Source organism: Montipora capricornis, chromosome 14, assembly GCF_036669925.1.
Source record: "Montipora capricornis isolate CH-2021 chromosome 14, ASM3666992v2, whole genome shotgun sequence".
Taxonomy (NCBI): domain Eukaryota; kingdom Metazoa; phylum Cnidaria; class Anthozoa; order Scleractinia; family Acroporidae; genus Montipora; species Montipora capricornis.
The window spans coordinates 17,638,188-17,652,764 of NC_090896.1; positions in this window are offsets into that span (position 1 = coordinate 17,638,188).

Consider the following 14,577-nt stretch of genomic DNA (forward strand, 5'->3'; position numbering starts at 1 on the left):
GTGGCCGATCTGGCCACTCTGCGGATTTGATGGCTCTGCTTTCTAATCTGCAGTGTGCTTTGGATGGTTCCCACCTTCCTTTCTTTTCCCCATATTCCCTTCCTGGCTCTTCTGGTGTCAATCTGTTTGCCCAGCGTCCTGATAATCATGGTTGCCTTTTTTCAAACCCCTATGTTTTTCCCCCCATTATTCTTATCCCACAGGTTTTGCGCTTTGTCAAAACTCACTGTTTTGCTTGCACTATTGTTATTCCTAATGTCCGGCCTCGTGAATTTTGGTGGCCTCTTTTTCAATCGTATTCGTCTTTCCTGTTCCTTTTGCTTTCCCGACACCTTGAAAAGCGTCTTCTCCTTCCGTCCCTTTCACTGGCTGAGATATTCATCACTGTTAGAGATCAAGCTTTTTTCAAGGCTCTATTCTTTTCCGGTGATAGAGGTGGTAATCTGGGGCAAGTCAAGACATCTGAGCTTGCTCGTTTCCCTGACGACAATGGATTCCTGTTTAACCATGTTTGGGGCAAGACCTTATAATATGGTGCGTCTAGCCTTTTTGAAATGCGTCGACACCCTAAACCAACCCTCTGTTATGTCCCATGTTTGCTGGTCAAATTCTTATACTGCCCTGTATTACCTTAAATTAGATGTTGTAATCCTACGTGCGGGGGCTCCAGCTGATTTGCTTGCTTCTGACCTTCCTCGATGTCAAGAGACTTCGCGCGTTTACGAGGACTATAATGCTTTAAAGGATTTCGTATCTGCTTTTCCTGCCCCGACTTTGTCTTCGTCGAAGCGTTCACGTCCACCTTAGTCTTTCTGCTTCTAGTATGTGCGTTTATTCAAATTTCACTACCCTACCTACTTATCTCTAGAGGTGAACTCTACACGGAAGCACTGACTGTCAGCATTAACTATTTACCTATCCAAGCCTTTATTATTGCCTTAATGCACACTTCTGATTGTTTTAGTAGCATATACTTATTTCCTTCATTTCGTCTTGCCTTGATTTTAGGCAAATCACTATGCTTGGTACATTATTTTCTTCTATAGCTCTGTATGTCTTTGATATTGTTGTGTCGTCTTTAGTTTTGGGGTTCCGTTTTATTCTGTTTTGGGATTTCTTTCGAGGTTGGGTTCCTCGCGGTCCCCTGCACTGTCTTGCGTTCTACGTGCCATTGCTGTCTGTGGCCGCCAGACTTCCATACCTCAATAGGAGTGTGGGTAAGATCGATGTAAATAGGATACTATTTGCAGCGGTCTTACCCAAGGGAGTATAAGAGGTATCGCCTTTATGAATTCATTACCATTTCGATAGAAGCGGCGAGTAATTCCTGTTTGGCGTGTGCTATTCGTTTCATCTTTTGCTGAGCTGCACTCCAACCCTCTGCTGGTCACCTTTGGATTTTCGCTCCCCTCCCGTCCTGGTTTTATGTATTAATTGTTCTGTATTTCATCATCTGAAGGTGGCCGCCAGACTTCCATACCTCATTAAAAGTGAGGGTAAGATCGATGTAAATAGGGTACTGTCTACTACAGTCGTTTTCCTTCATTTCCCGCGCAATTTCACATCATTTACGCGTCGTGTAATGGTCATAATACGTCATGTGCGGTCACCAAGCTGAACGAATAAAAACGATCTGCCATATTGAGAACATTTTTTAAACAACCTGAAAAAGACTGGTAAAACTGATCGAAACGTCGGTTTTACATATGTTTTAACCTTGGAAATTCCCGGAAACAATTCAAATTTTAACTTTATGGTATATAATTAGCATTTCGTTGGAGATATTGTCATTTCAATAACTCGCAAAGTACATGTATATATTTGCTCCTTCATTAAGGGGTCTGGCTAAGCTCAAATAAAGGACAGACTGGAACAACATTTAGTATTAATCTTAGAAGACAAAGGCTTAAATGCACTTCAATGTTTGACCTGAAAGGGTTAATTGCTGTAAAGACTTTATTTAGCTCAGCTGCGTGAGTCACTTTGTAACAAAGTTACACAGTTATTTGTGGAGTGGAGAGGCGCAAAGTCGTGTCATATTCAGTTGATAGTGTATTTAAGACAATTCACTTACAGGTCAGATAGACGTCTGAGTCCTGAGAAAGCGCTTTCTGGGAGTTGAGTTATTTCATTTTCACTGAGACCTCTAGAAGTGAAAACAAAATTAGAAATAAGTACTAAATTCAAATTAAAGAAGAACAATGCAATTAATACCATTTTATTTTTAATTGCTGTTTTGTTCTTAGCATTTCCAGATCGTCGTTGTACTCGATTCTACTTATACAAGAGCAGTAAAATTACTCCCAATTGTCCCAAAAGGAGTCCGTAAACTACTCAGACCAATCAAATCAAAGAAAAAATGGATAGCTGTGGATTGCTAGTTTATTTCATTGTCGTGATGACATGCATTAGTAAGCTGCCCTTAACAAATTATTTGCTGGATTCATACATACATGTACAGCCTCATTCAAAATGATATATGAAATTGATCATATATGAACTGCGGATATGAAATCAAGTGAAGCTATGATCCTCGCAGTTGTGAACGCAATTTTTGCAATTGCATAAAGAAGCCTGAGAAATTCAGGACTTCAACAGGGTTTGAACCCGTGACTTCGCGATACCGGTGCAACGCTCTAACCAACTTAGCTACGAAGCTACTGACGTTAGGAACTTGTCATTTGTGGGTTCCAATGTTTCCGTGAAGAATGAATCAAAATGACATATCATTTCATCGTTAATTCATTCGTCACCGGACCATTAGAACCCAGAAATGACCGGCTCCCAAACTTAGAAATCAGTACAAATTTCGAATTCAAATTAACTATAAACAACAAAAGCGGATTTCCCCCCCCCCACCCCTCCCCTTCTCTTTTAATCCAGGATTTTTTTTCTTTTGTAAACGTGTGTCGGATGGTACTTGGAGCTTTGTCACTTAAATATATTGTCTTTACTAAACATTGTTAATAAACAAATTCATCGAACGTCGTTCGAGTCAACGGCCCTTACAAACTGGCTTCGAACCGCAAACAGAAAGGTGTTACAAGCGCCGCATTTTATTCTGCAAAAAGACGAGGTAGGCTGGATACGAATGTCTGTTCTACAGTGTGTCTTACAAACAGTTGTACCAGTGTAGATAGGCTTTTGTAATGGAGCATTAATTGCCAAAAGAACGATCCCATTGACACTCGTAAACCAAGTGAGTAGTAACTGTAGTTACATTTTATCGCCTTCCTGATTGTAAGACAATTTCTATGCAAGTTATAATAGCTTTTAGCCGCACTGTGCTACAGAATCCAGGTTATTCGGTTCTGCAAACTGCCTACTTCAGTTGGACTCAAAAAGCAAAATGAACGAAGAAAATATTACAGGCCCATCTTCAACCGACAGGCATTTCAACCGTTTGTTTCTTTATTGGAAATTCGCATTGATTATTGTAGCGATCTGAGTGGGTGAATTTCAGCTTTGACGGGATTTTCATATATGAAATATGTCCCATGGCACGCATTGCCTGTTGGTTGAAGGTGGGCCTTTAAGCAATCAATGCAGCGGCTGCAACTGTACATGTGTCTTAACTCAGCAAGCAACGCCGATTAAACTTAGAGATTTAGTCTTTGCTTTAAGTAGAAATTTACTTCAACTGCATGTCCATGGAAGTGATCTACTTAACTTTACGGAAATAAGAAAGCCCACGCAAGTCATTGTTTCTTTGGCAGCCCGAGAAGACAATTAATCACATGTAGTTATGAATTTTCTTATGATTGGTCTGTCCTTGGGAAGTATTTCCTTTCTTGAAATTGTTGTTATAAATCTTCTTAGAACCTGTTTTCGAAGCCTACATTTTAAGTCGCAAATGACCAAATCTCCCAGAATGCATGCAGCAAATATCGGTCTCAAGCAAACCGGAATTGTTACTTTTTCAGGGAAACAATGTTGCCGCCTTTGGCGGGAGGTTGTGCTCTCGCCGCAATCGCTTCGGCCCCTGCTAGCATCATAAAGTATTACTTACTTCTTTGACCGCAACCACACCTGTATTTTATTTAATATTTTAGCATTACATCCAGGCATTTGCTAAATTTAAGCGTCCAGAATACACTAGATTGCATCTCAGAGAACTTCAGACTCAAAAATGTTCCCTGTGGAGAATGTGCCCAAACCTCCTTAGAAAAGGGCGCCGTTCCCAGTCCTCATGAGCCCCTGAACAATGCAGTCAATCCAATTTTAGTTTAATTGCCGTTTCGTTCTCAGCATTTGCGACTCACAGTTGTATTCGATTCTATTAAGGGTGCGTTCGATTGACCTTATTCCGGAATAAGAATACGTGGAGTGATGATTTAAAACACCATGTGTGGCGTTTTGCAACAACAAGGATAATAGAGCTATGTTTAATGTGAATCTCCGCAAAAACGAAGGATTTCTAACTTCTATTCCATGTATTCCTATTCCGAAATACTGTCAATCGAACGCACCCTTAGACAAGATCTAGAGCAGTAATTCCAATTGTCCTAAAAGGAGTCTGTGAACGACTCAGGGCGTTAAAATCAACGAAAAAATGGATCCTGGCTAAGATCAATTAAAAGGTTCCACAGAAAGAACCAAAATGACAGACTAGAATAACATTTAGTGTTTATCTTAGAAGGCTAAAGTTCAAATGCACTTTAATTTTTGACCTGGAAGGGTTCATTACTGTAAAGACTTTATTTAACTCAGCCGTGTGAGTCACTTTGTAACTAAGTCGCACAAATATTTGTACAGTGGAGAGGTGCAAAGCCGAGTCAAAGTGTATTTGGGGCAATATACTTACAGCGAACGCAGACCCGTGAGTTCTGAGAAAACGTTTTCTGGGAGTTGACTTATTTTATTTTTATCAAGATATCTAGAAATGAACACAAAATTAGAAATTAGTACCAAATCTGAATTAAACAAGAACAATAAAATCAATGCAATTTTAGTTTTAATTGCTGTTTCCTTCTCAGCATTCGCGGATCGTCGTTGTGCTCGATTCTACTTAGACAAGAGCAGGAAAATTAATCCCTAAAAGGAATCCGTGAACGACTCAGAACAATGAAATCAAAGAAAAAATGGATAACAGTGGATTTGCTAGTTCTATGGAAAACAATAGGAAGAATCGAAAACAAAATTTAAGATTTTAATGACCAAATGCGGATTAAAGTTTCATAAAGAAGGTTCAATCTATTGTGATCATAAAAAAAGGAAGTGTTCTCGCATGGAAACAGGAATTAACAGAGTTTCATAACATAATTTTTTGCACTCCTATTCCTAAAACTTTCACCACTCATCTCTATAAAAATTGAAATTTGAATTGTTTCCGGGAATTTCTGAGGTTAAAATATCTTTTAAAACCGACGTGTCAACCAGTTTTACTGGTCTTCTTTAGGTTGTTTAAAAAATGTTATCAATATTGTGGATCGTTTTTGGTCGATCCGCTTGGTGACCGCACAGACGTATCATGACCATTACGCGACGTGTAAATGATGTGAAAGTGCGCTGGAAATGCAGTCTGTGGCCTGTCAACTACTTTTACTTTCACAGTAAGTAACTGTCTACTATAGTCTTTTTACTTCATTTCCCGTGCAATTACCCGGCGATCACATTCGCTCTTAAGGCTATCCTTAAGCATGCTTGCTTGTGACGGAAGGCAAGGAATCAGTAGTAAGGGCTAGAGTTTTAAGCAAGCACGACGTGGTCAAATATTGCACTTTGCAGTTCGACTCGCGTGTTTGTTGAAAATGGATGAACTGTTTCCCAGACTAGTTTCAATCGTTTCTGCTGATGAGGAAGGCGAACATCTTTCGTCTAACCGTACAACAGTACCTGGAACAGTTGCCTGAGCAGGATTACAAGAAATGTTTTGAGCAAAACCTTCGACGAATTTCCATGGGCACGTAGAAGGTGGCGCAATTAACCGGCAGTGAATAAGTTCAGAATTGGAAGGCGAAGGCGTCCCAAACATATTCGAGTACAAATGATTCACAGGTCCGTAAGACAACAGCACCTTTTAATTAATCAAAACTTCATTACGAGAGATCAAGCTGTCAAATTACCACCCTCTTCCTTATTGGTCAGCTTTTGTGAATTGTTTACCCAGCACAGTTCAAGAGCACAGCAGAGTGCTCTTCAGCTGAACTGCGGATCCTGTGAAGTTTTAAGCAACTTCTCCTCTTTTTTAATCAAGGAAGCAACGCCATGCTTGGTCGGTCACACCCGTGACGAGCTAGGAATGTGCTAGGTAAACAAGTATTGGTCAAGCAAGCAAGGTTCTAGCGCTGGAATACCAGCCGCTGTTTCGGGAAATGAGCCAGCGCTCACTCCCGAAATCACGGCTGGACGCGTGAGGTGAGCCATTGTTAATCTCCGCCAACCAGAAACTCGCCTGCACAAATCGGTCTCGCATAAATATATTTTTTGGCTGCGAAGGTATTCTTTGACCCCACCGGTTCGAGGTTTACAGTGCTTTTAAGGTAGGAAACATGCAAGATTTCGACAACGAAAAGTGTTCAAAAAGCTGGCGAAAGGGGATTGTGTCGTTTTCTACAGCCTGAGTTCGGAAACTTCACTGATTTTCCAGTTGGCGCCAAGGTCAAAATACGGCTTTCAAATCCATTGCTATTGCTGAGGCGGCCGAAGATTTTTTGATGATTCGCCGGTTGAATTTAAACTGACATTGATCATTTAACCACAAACTCAAGCTCGTATCATCTGGAAACTTCGCGCATACGTTTTAGGCATTGTTATGTAATTATTGTTTTGTTAAAATCAGTGTTTTGGGATGTCTAATGCTATTTCCCCGCAAATATTAACTTCGCATAAATGATAGTTGAATTGACGTCACAGACACAACTGAGCGCTCAAGCGTCAAGCCGTCTCTTCGCGGGGAGGATACCTGAACTCGAGTGAGCAGCGGATATCGAGCCTAGGTCATTTAAGTCATACTCAGTTAAAAGTGTATTAAGGCAATTCACTTACAGGGAAGATAGACGTGTGAGTCGTGAGAAAGCGCTCTCTGGGAGTTGAGTAATTTCATTCTCCCTGAGATATCTAGAAATGATAATACAATTAGAAATAAGTACTAAATTCAAATTAAAGAAGAACAATGCAATGAATACCATTTTAGTTATAATTGCCGTTTTCTTCTTAGCATTCCCGGATCGTCGTTGTACTCGATTCTACTTAGACAAGAGCAGCAAAGTTAATCCCAATTGTCCCAAAAGGAGTCCGTGAATTCACACTAGAGACGAGTAACCCGTCTTGGATGGGTTTCTCTTCTGAGACAAGTTTCCCGTCTTAGTGTGAAATCGGGTCGGGATGGGTTTTAGACGAGAAACTCGTCCAAATTTACCCGTCCACTTATCCGTGAGGTCTGAGTCGACTAGTTTTTAAAGACGAGTTTCCCGACTAGACGAGAAACTCGTCAAAATGCATCACAAATTCACACTTAAACGGGTTTCCACAATCGGCGACAAAATTAGTTGAGACAGTTGCCAACAGAGCACACTGGCAACGCCACATTCATTGTTTCCAAAGAAAACTTGTCGAAAAAGTACGTTTCCGGGATATCCCTTCCTTCCCCACCCTAATCAATGTTGTACCGCTGTCAACAAGGCTCGTAGAAAACAGAACAACACAACATTGTCCCGGGGTGCGGGGGAGGGGGCCATTTGCGCACCGAGCTTGAAATCGACTCTGAAGGATAAGAGAGTCTCAACAATTTTGACGCCGATTGTCTGTATGAAAAAACTTTGTATGAAGTGTAATGACGACTTCTGATAAGCGCTTTTTTTGCATTAATTTATGAAATATACACATTTCAATAGCATCTTTAGGCGTTGTCATGCCATATAGGAATCAGAACATATATAAATCACCTTTCTTTTTTTTATTACGGTGATGTAACAGTCACTGGTGTGATTGCAGACATTTCCGGCAGTGTCGAAAATGGTTTTCACACAGATCATTTCTAACGAGATAAGGGCATGTATAGGCTTGCCATCTATTTGCGAAGGGGGGAAAGTGAATGATACTGTCAGGGAAAGTGATATCTCACGGGCTTCGATGTACCGCATTCTAAAAAAAGAGAAATTTTAACGCAACTAATCACTACCGAGAACGTCAATTACAACGGCCAAAATGTGCATGTCGAACGTCCAGCGAAGTTAAGTTCTCGCCACAAACGCTTATTGTTGAGAGAAAGGACATCGTACTAAGTAATGACAATTTCAAGACGATTTGTGCAGTGTTTTGGATTTGACATACCTTGAAATAAAGTGATACTTTCGGAACATTGCGTGACGTTTAGCATTTGCTTTTGAAATTCACCATACATAATTCCATTTGAACTTGTTACAAGGGATATGACCCATAAAAAAGAGGGAAATATAAATAGCAAAGACAGTTTATAACTCCGGGGACAAAAAAAGAACAGCAAACAGTGCTGTACTCTGATTCTAGGAACTCCGCGGAGGAGTGGCCACGAGTAGCCACGAGTACTTACGAGTAACCTCGAGTAACCATAATTAACAAGTAGAATAATTACATTATCTTTTTATAATAATCTTGTGGTTACTCGTGGTTACTCGTGGTTACTCGTGGTAAATGAGAAAACATTGTTTGTTTACTCCCAAAAACATCCATTTCCCACAAAAACCAGCTCTGCAAAGCATTTGCGGCAAGGTTGAAAGTCTTTTTGCACCGACGTAGCAATTTGAGCGTGGAAAGTAAATGTGTTCTCCAGCTGTAGCAGCCACCGTGTCTGTTTCGCGTTCATCTGCGACACCACTTCGACCAACAAAATCCGCTTCTTCTGATGAATTGGAGTTAGAGGCATAACCCTTTAACAAATCCATACTTTAACGCTACTGACAAATAGCGTATAAAAGAAGGCAAAAGTGAACAGGTCCTTTGCACTTGCGTCACAATCTTCGCTTCGCACAGAACAACGCATTTTTCACACGCGAATACGAGAATCATAAACTATCCGCAATTTTTTAGACCTGTAAAAAGTCTTTCACTCATGTGGTCATATTGACGAACAGACTGGACTATAGGTGCCTGTATCAAGGGTATAGAGGAAGTTTTCTGAAACAGACAATCGGCGACAAAATTAGTTGAGACAGTTGCCAACAGAGCACACTGGCAACGCCACATTCATTGTTTGCAAAGAAAACTTGTCGAAAAAGTACGTTTCCGGGATACCCCTTCCTTCCCTACCCTAATCAATGTTGTACCGCTGTCAACAAGGCTCGTAGAAAACAGAACAACACAACATTGTCCCGGGGGTGCGGGGGAGGGGGCCATTTGTGCACCGAGCTTGAAATCGACTCTGAAGGATAAGAGTATCTCAACAATTTTGACGCCGATTGTAGGTCGAGTTTTAGGAGAAAATGCGCCAATTAGAATGCTGGCTAGGTAACCACGCACATCTCGCACCAGTACCTCTGCATCTTAACCCGTCCTAAAAACTCGTCCTAATGTGAATTTATGTCGGTAAGTCAAATAACTTTTTCATCGCGAATTCACACTCGGACGGGAAACTCGTCAGACGGGTTACCCGCCTGACGAGTTTCCTGTCCTCTAATGTGAATACTGCTACTGTCATTTCCTTGAGTCGAAAATCCATGTTTGTCAGTAGAAATTATTATGATTGTCTTATGTGCTTCTTCATTAGAAAAAGGGATCTTGGCTAAGATCAAATCAAAGGTTCCACAGAAAGAACCAAAATGACAGACTAGAATAACATTTAGTGTTTACCTTAGAAGGCTAAGGTTCAAATGAACTTTAATTTTTGACCTGAAAGGGTTCATTACTGTAAAGACTTTATTTAACTCAGCCGTGTGAGTCACTTTGTAACTAAGTCGCACAATTATTTGTAGAGTGGAGAGATGCAAAGTCGTGTCATATTTTGAAAGTGTATTTAGGGCAATATACTTACAGCGAACGCAGACCCGTGAGTCCTGAGAAAACGTTTTCTGTGAGTTGACTTATTTTATTTTTATCAAGATATCTAGAAATGAACACAAAATTAGAAATGAGTACGAAATTTGAATTAAACAAGAACAATAAAATCAATGCCATTTTAGTTTTAATTGCCGTTTCCTTCTCAGCATTCGCTGATCGTCGTTGTACTCGATTCTACTTAGGCAAGAGCAGGAAAATTAATCCCAATTGTCCTAAGAGGAATCCGTGAACAACTCAGAACAATGAAATCAAAGAAAAAATGGATAACAGTGGATTTGCTAGTTCTATGGAAAACAATAGGAAAGATCTAATATATAGATTTAGCCAAGCCTAAAGGCAGAGCTCCCGGCTATAGGATTAGTGAAAATAAAAGGCTTTAGAACTGTCCGCCTTTTGGTTTGCCCGGATATTGCTTAATTATGTAACATTTTCTTCGCTGCCTAACTAGTGAATTCCACGGTTAATTTCACCTGAAAAACCGACTGATCGCATGAATCACGAAGGGATGAGTGTGATATCGGTTTTTAGAGCGAAATCTACTGTCGAATTCACCAGTTAGGCAATTATTTTTTCTTAAATCGCAAGAGTTTTAATAGAAAACAAGCAAATCCTCAGCAAGCGAACGGAAAAGGAAAGAAGCATTTCAGAGTCGACTGTCAAACGCCAGCGAAAAGGAATCACGCCATAGCTCGTGATAGGACAGATCATCTTTGTCGGTTCAAGGTCAAACGAGGAATTTTTTTGATGTATTCCACTTTATCTCTGAAAACGAGATCATTTACAATTCGATGTATTTCACTGAAACAAGCCAGCTTGGCTTAGAACCAGAAGGATAAACTTCAAACAAGATCTCCAACAAATTACCTGCACGTGCTCTAAACTAACTTCTGAAAACACAAGCTGGTGATACATATTTAGAATATAAGTGCAAAATTCTTGTCAGTGTCGAGGCACATCAAAAAACAGTTAAGCAAGCGGAGTAAAAAGACTTCTTGTTCGCTCGCATTTTAAGGCCAAACAAACCAGACCTATCCAAGTGCAGCTAGGAAGTCGAATCAGGGACAACCAGGATCAAATTCAACGAGTGGCTAGAACGAGTCTTGAACCTGTGATATCCGGATCCCAAGCACCCTAACCACTGGGCCACACTGCCTCCAGTACCTATGGTACTGTGTGGTGTACGATATCTTAAAAGCAACTCAGCTAACCTGTGCTTTAGAGACCAAGCCCCGTTGCCCTCTAAAACCTGCTTCACTAGACGTTCCTTAACCACCCTTACCGCTCTTCCAACATGGCGTCTGATAGTGTTTCGTGGCGACACAACATTTACCGCCTGCAAGCAGGCTAAGCTGACTTAAACTAATCTTCTTCGAGTTTTCAAAACTTTCAGCCACTACTCGATTAGCTACCTTTTCGAGACCTTTTTCCAGCCTTTCTCTCATATATATCTCTTTAACGTTTCATGATAAATTGGAAATAAATGTGCTTTTTTTTTTCTTAGCCAGGGTTCCTTATCCGAGATGTTAGGGACCTTAACATCTAAGACGGGAACGGCCGCGAAAACGTCATTTCATATTGCTAGTTTAGTTTTTAAACGGTTTTTCGTGATTATTCCAGTTTGTTCTACTTTCACAAACTATGCGAACTATCCAGGATCCAGGAACTGAATTGGGAGGAACAGTGTTGAAACTAAGAAGGAAAATCAAAGATTTGCCCTTGTGTGCTCTCGTCTTCCTTAAAACTTAAGATTTAGTCATTTCACTTTGCAGATTGGCAGAGAAAGGAAAGAAATGTACAAAACTTTAAAGTGCAGGTGCAAAGCCATTGTTTTTTTATATCGCACAGGCAGAGCCATTGTTTTGATCATCAGTGTCTATTGTTTGTGGCGTTCTCGCTGAGGTTGCCGTCCTAGATCTTAAGGTCCCTAGAATACGGAGCGGCTTCAGCAACGACAACAGCGACGGCTACGAGAACCTCACATATTTGCATATTTAGTGGGCAAAAACAATAGCTTTGCACGCCCTGCACGTGCGTTTTTCACTTTTGTCCATTTCTTTGCCGTTGTCAGCAAAACAACAACTTGAAATTTGAGATTTTATGAAGAACGTCAGCCCTTGAGGATAAATTTTCATTTTCTGCCCTAAATTAAGTGCCGTTCCGACCAGTGTTATATTTGAGGAATTACCACACCTTTGTCATATTAAAAAGGTTGAAATAGTCGCGAACTAATTACAATAACGTGAATTTATAGTTTGCGATGACGTTCTCGTCGCTGTCGTTGGTGCTTAAGCTCCCTAATATCTTAATTAATGCTGCAAGTAATTCGTGACATATTAAAGTCGTGTCACCTCCGCAGTAAAGCGTGGTTTTCACTAGTGACGCAGGCACAAGCCCAAGCACAAGCATAAGTAGTTTACGCTGGTGAAAACGAAGGTCGACATAAGCATTGTTGAAATGCACAGACGCGAAGAATCTGAAACGAGTGCTTTAATTGGCCAGGCGTAGCAAATTTCCTTGTGCTTATGCTGCGTTAAAATATGAATTTGAACCTATTTTTTCAGTTGCAAGATACTATTGCCGCAAATTACAACGAACTTTTTCTTTTTCTTTTTTTCATTTTTAACGGCTTTGTCCTGACGATAGTATCTAAGTATCTTAATTAATCCATTTACTTTGTTTTTCTAAGTATGGGAATAATGTATCAATTCATCCATTGTATTTTTCTTATAAATAGATTTAAATCCAAATTATAAAACTAATCACAAGTGTGTCGAAAGCTTGTCGCAAAAAAAATTAATGTTGTTTTATTTCTTGAAGTCATTTAAAACTGTGGTGACGTAGGTTACGTTTAAAATCATGTAATGATGTAGCTGCACGAAAGTCTCTGGATAGACTGTTCCACAACCTTGCTCCATTGTAAGAGAAATTATTCTAATAATAATTGGTGCAGGGCTGCGGAAGAGCAGAATTTATTTTCAGTATTCCTAAATCGATATGATGTTATGTGGTTTCGAAACACAAATCTCGAACTCACATACTCAGGTGTCATCCCATGCAAAGATTTATACATCATAACAGCAGCTGATTCCAATATTTGATATTTGAGTATACCCTAACCCATTGCCCGGAACAATTCATCGATATTGAAAATGATAATTAGCACATATAAAAACACGGCCGCAAGATTTTGAGGCATGCAGTGTCATGGATTGTAATAAAAATCTGGAAAGCAAAGGAGACCTGTTTACCGATGGCAAACAAAAATTAATGCCCAATTTTTCTGCAAAACGGCTATTTTAGCTCACAGAAACCATTCTTAAGTGTTTCTGGTTACGCGTAACCAAGATTAAAATGAATGCCAATTTAAAAACGTCGGACCAACGTTTTTAAGTACTTCCCTTCCATCCTCGATAATTTCCGTAATAATTAAGTGGCGCTCATTTTTCTTTTAAAATTTAATCGATTTTTCTCACTGCGGTGACCCAGAAGCAATTTTAAAAATCGATTTTGTATATTTATAGTCAAAATAAAAGGGATAATTCCCATTTAACTAATTTCCCTCCCCTTCTCTTTTAATCAAGGATGTTTTTTCTTTTGCAAACGTGTGTCAGATGGTACTTCGAGCTTTGTTAGTAAATATATTGTCTTTACTAAACATTGTTAATAAAAAAATTCATCGAACGTCGTTCGAGTCAACGGCCCTAACAAACTTGCCTCGAACAGAAAGATGTTACAGGTGTTGCATTTTATTCCACAAAAAGACGAGGTAGGCTGGATACGAATGTCTGTTCTACAGCGTGTCTTACAAAGTTAACAGTTGTACCAGTGTAGGTAGGCTTTTGTAAAGGGGCAATAATTCCCAAAAGAACGATCCCATTGACACTCGTAAACCAAGTGAGTAGTAACTGTAGTTACATTTTATCGCCTTCCTGATTGTAAGACAATTTCTACTCAAGTTATAATAGCTTTTAGCCGCACTGTGCTACAGAATCTAGGTTATTCGGTTCTGCAAACTGCCTACTTGAGTTTTACTCAAAAAGCAAAATGAAGGAAGAAAATATCAAAGGCCCATCTTCAACCGACAGGTATTTCAACCGTTTTTTTTTTTTTTTGAAAATTCGCATTGCTTATTGTAGCGATCTGATTGGGTGAATTTCAGCATTGACGGCACTTTCACATATGGAAAATGTCCCATGGCACGCATTGCCTGTTGGTTGAAGGTGGGCCTTTAAGCAATCAATGCAGCGGCTGCAACTGTACATGTGTCTTAACTCAGCAAGCAACGCCGATTAAACTTAGAGATTTAGTCTTTGCTTTAAGTAGAAATTTACTTCAACTGCATATCCATGGAAGTGATCTATTTAACTTTACGGAAATAAGAAAGCCCACGCAAGTCATTGTTTTTTTGGCAGCCCGACAAGACAATTAATCACATGTAGTTATGAATTTTCTCATGATTGGTCTGTCCTTGGGACGCATTTCTTTTGTTGAAATTGTTGTTGTAAATCTTCTTAGAACCTGTTTTCGAAGCCTACATTTTAAGTCGAAAATGACCAAATCTCCCAGAATTCATGCAGTAAATATCCGTCTCAAACAAACCGG